Genomic DNA, 9,127 nt, shown 5'->3' with positions numbered 1-9,127 from the left:
AAGAAGCCTTAGAGATCTATATGAGGTAACTGAACGACAAGATAATATTATATTATTTTGTCTGTTTGCCGATTGTGAACCAGTGAGCTTTCAAGAAGCGGCACAAGAAAAGAAATGGAGAGATGGGATGGATGAAGAAATCAAGGCCATTGAGAAGAATGACACATGGGAACTTACCTCACTTCCCAAGGGACATAAGGCGATAGGTGTCAAATGGGTGTACAAAACAAAGCAAAACGGCAAAGGAGAGATTGAAAGGCACAAGGCAAGGCTAGTTGCTAAAGGCTATAGTCAAAAGGCTGGAATTGACTATGATGAGGTATTTGCTCCTGTTGCTCGATTGGAGACTATCAGACTAATCATTTCTTTGGCAGCTCAAAACAAGTGGAAGATACAACAGATGGATGTAAAGTTCACATTCCTAAATGGAGTTCTTGAAGAGGAAGTTTACATTCATCAACCATCAGGCTATGAAGTCAAAGGGCACGAAGACAATGTGTTGAAGTTGAAGAAGGCTCTTTACGGGCTAAAAAAGCACCAAGGGCATGAAATAGCTGAATCAATAAGTACTTCCAAGAGAATGGCTTCAACAAATGTCCCTACGAGCATGCTCTATATATCAAGATCAAAGATGAAGATATTTTGATAGTGTGCCTCTACGTGGACGATTTGATCTTCACCAGAAGCAACCCAAGCATGTTTAATGAATTCAAGGATGTGATGATGAAAGAATTCGAGATGACAAACATGGGGCTCATGGCGTACTACCTTGACATTGAAGTTAAGAAATAAAAGGATGGAATTTTCATTTCACAGGAAAGCTATGCAAAGAAGATACTGAAGAAGTTCAAGATGGAGAACTGTAAGCCAATAAGCACACCGGTAGAATACGGGATCAAGATGACCAAACATGAAGAAGGCGAAAGTGTAGATCCAACATTCTTCAAAAGTTTGATAGGAAGTCTACGCTATCTAACTTGCACGAGACCCGATATTCTTCACATAGTTGGATTGGTTAGTCGCTACATAGAATCTCCAACAACCACCCATTTTAAAGCCGCAAAGAGAATTCTTCGCTATCTGAAAGGTACAATTGACTTTGGCTTGTTCTATTCAGTTTCTAATGATTACAAGCTTATTGGATATAGCGACAGTGATTGGGGTGGAGACATAGATAATCAAAGGAGCACTACTGGATTCGTATTTTTCATGGGAGATATTACGTTCATATGGATGTCAAAGAAACAACCGATTGTCACATTGTCCACTTGTGAAGCGGAATATGTTGCTGCTACCTCATGTGTTTGTCATGCAATTTGGCTTAGAAATCTATTGAAGGAGATAGGTTTGATACAAAAAGAGCCTACCAAGGTTTGTGTCGACAACAAATCAGCCATTGCCTTATCAAAGAATCCAGTATTCCATGATCAAAGCAAGCACATCGACATTCTCTACCACTATATAAGGGAGTGTGTTGCAAGAAACGATGTGGAAGTTGAATACGTGAAGTCACAAGCCGATATTTTTACCAAGCCACTGAAAAGTGAAGACTTCATAAGATTAAGGAACTTACTAGGGGTCATAAGATCAAGTTTAAAGGGGGTGTTGGATCATAAACTTGATCCATTATGGGAGCCTAAACCCAAACCCAAACTAAATTGATGTCATTGCTTACATCATTTAAGTAATGATGTCATTGCTTACATCAATTTAGTTAGGTGAGAGTTAGGTATTTGTTGAATTTGTAATGGTTTAAATTAGTTTATTTGTGTGGTGTAGGATTGTTCGAGTAGTATAAATACCCTCCCCATTTTAGTTTTAAGCATCAAGAAAAATTAAGAGCTTCTAAGTGAGTGAAGAAACAAAGTCTTATAAGAGTGAGTTGTAGTTCTTGATTTTGAGTGAGAGTGCTCTTGTAATATTTCTTTGAGTTTCAATAAAAGTTGTTTGTGTGAGTGTTTTATTTCCAACATTGTCCCACATAATTAGATGTTGTAGGGGATATAGGAAGATTTGATGGAGACATGAGGGTGAAAGGGTTGGCATGGCACCAACACTGGTGGCAGCAACGGGATATTCAGGCCAAGTTGAGGTAGCAGATGGTATTTCCTGCATAATATTTTTGTTCTCCCCGTCCATGCTTTCAAGTGCTAATGTTGCTATCAACCTACAAACATCATGCAAAACAAACAAGCATTATTAGCAAGAAATCGAAATCTTACAAAAGATTTACTTTCAACTCAACTAACCTTATAAAGATTTGAGTTACTGTGAATAAAAGGCTTCCATGGCCTATGTATTATACACAAAAACACTGCACATTACCATATATGAAGCAATGCTGCTCCTACCGTTATTTGCCATTTGGTGGACAGATTTAGAAGAAACTGAAGCTAAAAACGCCTAATCTTATTCAAAAATACAAAATTACCCACACAAAACATAGTGCAAGATTACCGTATAAGTTGGATAATCTAGTAAATTCAGGTAGCTTGCAGAAGCTAGCCATTGATACTCATGAACTTCACATTTTCCATCTCACATCACAGTCATCCTTATCACTAAGAAGGGTAAATAGTACCGTTTTAATTTAATGATGATTAAAGCATACTCCTATTAGGGTAAAAACATATATCTGTCCCTATAATTTCAATGCATAGAAAGACACAAAACTGTTGTAACTGAATTCAGACCAAGTTTGGAACCCTAATAATTCAAGCAATTATTTATCTAAATCATGCCACCTGTACTGCCTTATTAGCTCTACTTCTTGATGTATATATATCTATCTATATATATATATATATATATATATCAAGGCATATACTGCTAATGAGTATGCTTGAATTAATACTTGAAGTTATATCCTCAATGTTAATGAGATTTTTATTTAATGATATGGGATAGTATTTAAAAGTTTAAGGTTTTAAATTAAAGTTTAATTAATGACACGAAATATATTTGAATTTATCATGGATAGTTTCAAGTTATAAGTTGAAAAAAATATGAATAGAGTTTAAATCTTTATCATTGAGATACCAATAAGGGACCTTAACTACTGGTCCCTTGTACCATTGGTTTTAAGCGACTTTCTAACTATAATTCGATCAAATATTATTTCTTTAAATACTAAAAATAATTGAAAATGCGGTTTTTAATGATCGATTAAAATAATAATTTTTAACGACCCTGACTAAAGGATATATACCTTAGTGATTAAGGAAAATAACAGTTTAAACCGGCAATTAAAATATCATTATAAATTTTATTAAATAATCGATCCCACCGATGAGGGCCCTTAACTATCGGTCCCTTGTGCCGTTAGCTTTCAACGACTTTCTAACTGTAACTCAATCAAAATAGTATTTTGTTAAATATTAAAAATAATTGAAAATATGATTCTAAATGACCGAAAATAATAGTAACTTTTAACGACCATGATTAAAAGACATGTAATTTAGTGAAAAGAAAATTATATTTTTAACGGTCAATTAAAATATTATTATAATTCTTTTTAAATAGTTGATCCCACCATTAAGGGTTAACTATTAGTTCCTTGTACCGTTAGGCTTAAGTGATTTTCTAACTGTAACTCGGTCAAAATATTATCTCTTTAAATATTAAAAATAAGGGTAAAATAGAGTAATGGTCATTGAACTTTTCTAAAATTTTCATTTAAGTCCCCTAACTTTTAAAACTTATAATACAGTCTCCCAACATTTAGTATGTTTGCAATATGGTCCCCAACAATCGTCAGGGACCATATTGCAAACGGATTAAATGTTGGGGGATCATATTGCAAACGGACTAAATATTGAGGGATTGTATTGCAAGTTTTAAAAGTTAGGAGATCTAAATGAAAGCTTTAGAAAAGTTCAGTGACCATTACTATGCTTTACCCTTTATTTTATGTAGAAATATAAATAAAGTATGTCATACAATAGAGTAACATTCACTAAATTTTTTTATTTTCATCTATTAATATTGTAAATCCTTGAATAAAAGTATCAGTGTGAAACAAAATAATTTAAGTAGAAAAAAACAATTTAAATGGAAAAATACATATCATAACTTCTGAATTCTCTCCTTACATTATCATTTTCTTTCCAAATTCAGAAAGAAAAAGAAAGAGAAAACATTTCCACATATAACTAGCTCAAAAGTGCAGGAGCATGTGTTTTAATGTCACATTCTATCTTGCAGTTTAGCTTAAGCTACCCAATCCTCGAGTAAAATTTACATACTAGAATATATATAGGCCTATATTACAAATAAGTATATAAAGTATACTTTTTTATCTAAGTATTTAAAATATTTTTGGTCAAAATAAGTACCTTAAGTATTTAATTTTTTTTCATCTAAATTATAAAAAAATTAATTAAAGATCTTTAGGAATAAGATGAAAAAAATTAAATACTTTAGGTACCTATTTTGATAATAAAAGATAAGTTAAAATATTTATTTTGATCAAGAAATATTTTTAAGTACTCAAATGAAAAAGATGATATACTTTATTTACTTATTTTTTATGTAAGTCATATACCATGACAGAGCACCCAAAGGAAATACAAAGATGGCAGGAGGAGCTACACACACTTGAAGAAACCTTGGTAAGCGAAACTTTGTATACGAATAGGCCTTATTTTTCAGAGTGGAAGGCCAAAATATTGGTGTTCTATTTTGGGATTCTGAACACTATACTATGCTATCAATCTGTTAAGAGTACCAAAACCTCATTTTCATTGATACCTTATGCCAAAGCAAGCTGAAGAGGAGTTTTACCTTCTCCATCTACAACATGTGGGTCTGCTTCCTGCAATTTTAGGACCACTCAGTTTCATTCATAGCACCGAGGAAGATAACAAGTAGGGTTGTTAAAAAAACTGTAATTTTAATCGGTATAACCTATATATTTAACAGGTTAATTAACTGAACCGTTAATGTTAAACGGTTTCGATTATCCGAACTGCTAAAAAATGATGGTTAACAATTAAGGTTACAGTTATGAATTTTGATAAATGGTTAACCATTAATAAATTAAATTTATAATTATATTGAGAGATGTAAATAATGATACTGGTGTAAGTATGTGTTAATTGCTATAATTTTTTGGAGATGTATTTAAATATGTGTTTAGTGTTACACTTTTTGTGGTATGAATTATGAAACTTTAAAACATTCATGTTGTGTTATTTTTTATAGGGTTGTTCACTTTTTGATAGGCACCCCGGACTTGACACTTGGAGGATTGACACATTTCGTATAGTATATTTTGTTGTAATATTTTCATTTTCAGACTTGCCTTTATTTTGGGTGACATGTGCCTATATTTTGAAATACTTGTTTTATTACGTATTTTATTTTATTTTATTAATGTTCGATAAATTTAATATTGGTCATTTGGTATTTTGCATATATTTGCGAAATTATATTTTTAATACTGTTTTTGGTTATTATATGGTTTTAAAATATTTAAAAATATTTTGAAATTTTTTATTGTAATCCGTTAGATTTAATCATATCGTATAGGTTAAGTCTAGGGTTTACATTGATAATGACATCCATTTTTCTCATTTATATATATATATATATATAATTGCTTATATATTTTGCATATCATCGTGGAATCAAAGAAAATGGTGGACCGTGCATTAGAGCCGAATTTAAATTAGGGTAAAGTGTAGTAACGGTCATTGAACTTTTCTAAAGCTTTCATTTAGGTCTACCAACTTTTAAAACTTGTAATACAATCCCCCAAAATTTAGTCCGTTTACAATATGGTCCCCAAACAGTTACGTCGAGGACCATATTACAAACGGACTAAATGTTGGGGGACCATATTATAAACAGACTAAATGTTGAGGGACTGTATTATAAGTTTTAAAAGTTAGGAGACCTAAATGAAAGTTTTAGAAAAGTTCAGTGACCATTACTATACTTTACCCTAAAATAATTGAAGATGTTATTCTAAATGATTTATAAAATATTAAAAAACATACACTTTAGTGATTAAGAAAAATGACAATTTTAATCTCCAACTAAAATATCATTATAAATTTATTTAAATAATTGACCTCGATCAAATGAAACATTCATTAATTAGAGGATTACATATATTGCATCAAGCAATAATTGTGGATCATTACAATTAGTCGTACATGAGTAATGACGTTGAGATCTATAAGAAGACTTGTCTTGTATGTCAACAAGACAATATGAAGATAAAGCATCCGTCGAGTTCCTTTATCAATAATGTTATGATCATAAGAGAGTGTATCTATGAATTTTAGTGTTGGTTTGTCAAAAAGATTGAAAGTTATCAATTAACAGATACTACCTTATACTTACTCTAAATTAATAAAAAAATAGTGTTGGTTTATCAAAAGTTGACGGATTTACTAGTATTATGGTGGTGATTGACATGTTTTTTAGTTCGAGACCTTCATTCCAACAACTAAGGTGACATTTGGTTCGCTGAAATCCCTTGGAATTAGGGGGAATTGGAATCCAATTCCACCACTTTCCCATGTTTGGTTCAAGTTTTCAAAGAGGGAATTGGAATCCAATTTCATCAAGGGAGAGAAAGTAAATTTCATCCATAACATGATGAAATTGAAATACTTTAGAGGAGGGAATGTGAAATTTGACCATACTACACTCATCAATCTTTTGGTATTCTGGTCGGATTTTTTTTTAAAAAATCGGGTTCGGGTCAGGTTTAGGGTGAAAAATACCCGACCCGACCCAAAAATATATATAATTTTACCTTATATATTTAGGAATAATTACAATAATACCCCTCTATATATAATTTTTTTAAAATAAGTCACTGTTTTATTGAATAAAAATAATTTTTTTATTATTTCGGGTTGGGTCGGGTTTCTAATTCATATATTCGTGTCGGGTCGGGTGAAACTTTATTTTGGTCGGGTCGAGTCGCGGACGGAGGTTCCCTTGTTCTAGGGTCGGGTCAGGTGGACCAAAAACCCGACCCGACCATCCCTAATTGGGATGATTTTAACTTATGATGTTTATTAGTATGATTTTTATAATATATTGAAATGAATAATCAATCTGTTGAGTTGATCGATTGACGGAATCGGCCAAGAGGGGGGTGAATTGGCAATTAAAAATTTGGTGGAAGCTTTTGCAGAAAATTGAAAGTAATTGCACAACGATTTAGAGTGGTTCGACTTTCTCAACCAAAGTCTATGTCCACTACCTTAGCTATCCACACTAAGGATTTTCCACAAATTCACTAATTTGTCTTTCTTTTGAGGAAAAAGAGTAACGTTACAAACCCTCAAGAATTATACCCCAAATTCTTGAGAACACTCTATCCCAAAGAGAACAATATAAATTTGCAAACTTACAAGGAAATCCTCACAAGGTAGATTGTTTGTACAATTCTAGAACAAAGAAAAGAACACTCAAGAATGAATACAATTGAGTACAAGTAGTGTTCTTGAAAGCAAAATGAATATTGAATGAAAAATAGGCTTGAAATGCTCAAACTTGAGGTTTGATGCTTTCTCTTTGATTCTCTCTTGATTCTAGTTTCTTGTTGTTGATCAATGGCTTCTAAGCTTGTTTAAATACACCTTCAAATGATTCTAAACGTTGGGGATGATTAGTGGAGTCAATAGAGTCGTTTAAGTGTGAAAACAATTAATGAAAGTTGATGGGAACGTCTGTGCATCGATGCATGCCCTAGGTGCATCAGTGTAAAATTCAAATATTTTGACCGTTGGACTCTCAGTGCATCGGTGCACTAAGAGTGTATCGATGCATAAAATGCATTCGATGTTTTGAAAAAGCCTGAGTGCATCGATGCATGGTCTTGTGCATCGATGCATCATATGCACTGAGTGCATTGATGCATAAAATGCATTCGATGTTCAAGAAATTAATTGATGCATCGATGCATGGATTGGTGCATCGGTGCATGCCCTTGAAAAATTGATTTTAGGCTTGTTTTTGGTTCAAAATACTTTGTGAAAATTTGTTTAAAAATAGTTTAAGTATAAAACACAAATTTACACATTTAGTAAGGTTTAAAATTGATCTTGAAAGACTTGGAGTAATAGCTTGATATTCGAGTAATTAAATCGAATATACTTTTAGAAAATCATTTGCAAAATCTTAAAATTCATTTAACTTAATTTGTTATATCTAAACATCAAAATGTATTTAACAATCTCCCCCTTTTTGATATAACAAAACACTTGAGTAATTTTAAGATTTTCTTTGAAAAACTATTTTGAAAATCAAGTTTGAAATTACTCCCCCTTACTATAACATTTCTCCCCCTTTAAAACATTTTACACTTCTCCCCCTTTTTGTTAAATCAAAAAGACTCTAAAATAACTTTACACAAGGTTTTGAAAAACTTAGTCAATTTATATTTAGAAACTTAAAGATTAAGCTGCTAAGATCAAAGATCAAAAGAGAGATTAGCCATTAGTTTCATAATCAATATTCATAATAAAATGTGAAATGGCATAATTGGTCATAATGCAACTAATATGTAAATGATGCAAGAATTAAACCAAACCAAATATTTATAATAAGTTCAAACAACCAATCATTCAACTCCAAAAATAGCAAAATATTGAAACTCCATCTGACGAGCTTCCAAAGTGTCTAAGCGTTGATTTACTGCTTCGTGAATAGCAGTCAAGTGGGATTCGATGGAAGCATACCGTAATCAAATGTCTCCAAAAACGAACAAAAATATGGAGGCATTTGATATTCTTGTGGAGCTGGTTCTGGTGTAGGCTCGTCATCGGGTACGTGATCATCGATGTCTTGCATAAGCTGTTGAAATTCAGGATCATCGTCAGAAACTGGAGCCGGAGGAGGAGGAGGAGGAGCACAAGAGGAGCTAGGAGCAGCTCGTGAGGAACTAGCTCCCGGAGTTTGCTTACCGGGTCTAAAAATCCATTGACCGGTTACCTCGTCTTGTTTCCAATCCTCTTTCTTCAAGGATGTGAGATTGATTGGGGTTTGGAGAGGAATAGGATTGTCAAGAGAGACATCCAAAACGAGTTTAATAAAGAGATTGCTAAGAAGAAAACCATAAACTAATGTTTCAACATGTTTGGATGGGATAATGTTTACGGTATCG

This window comes from Hibiscus syriacus, unplaced genomic scaffold, assembly GCF_006381635.1.
Source record: "Hibiscus syriacus cultivar Baekdansim isolate YM2019G1 unplaced genomic scaffold, ASM638163v2 tig00117032_pilon, whole genome shotgun sequence".
Classification (NCBI taxonomy): Eukaryota; Viridiplantae; Streptophyta; class Magnoliopsida; order Malvales; family Malvaceae; genus Hibiscus; species Hibiscus syriacus.
Note: the sequence above shows the minus strand (reverse complement) of the source record.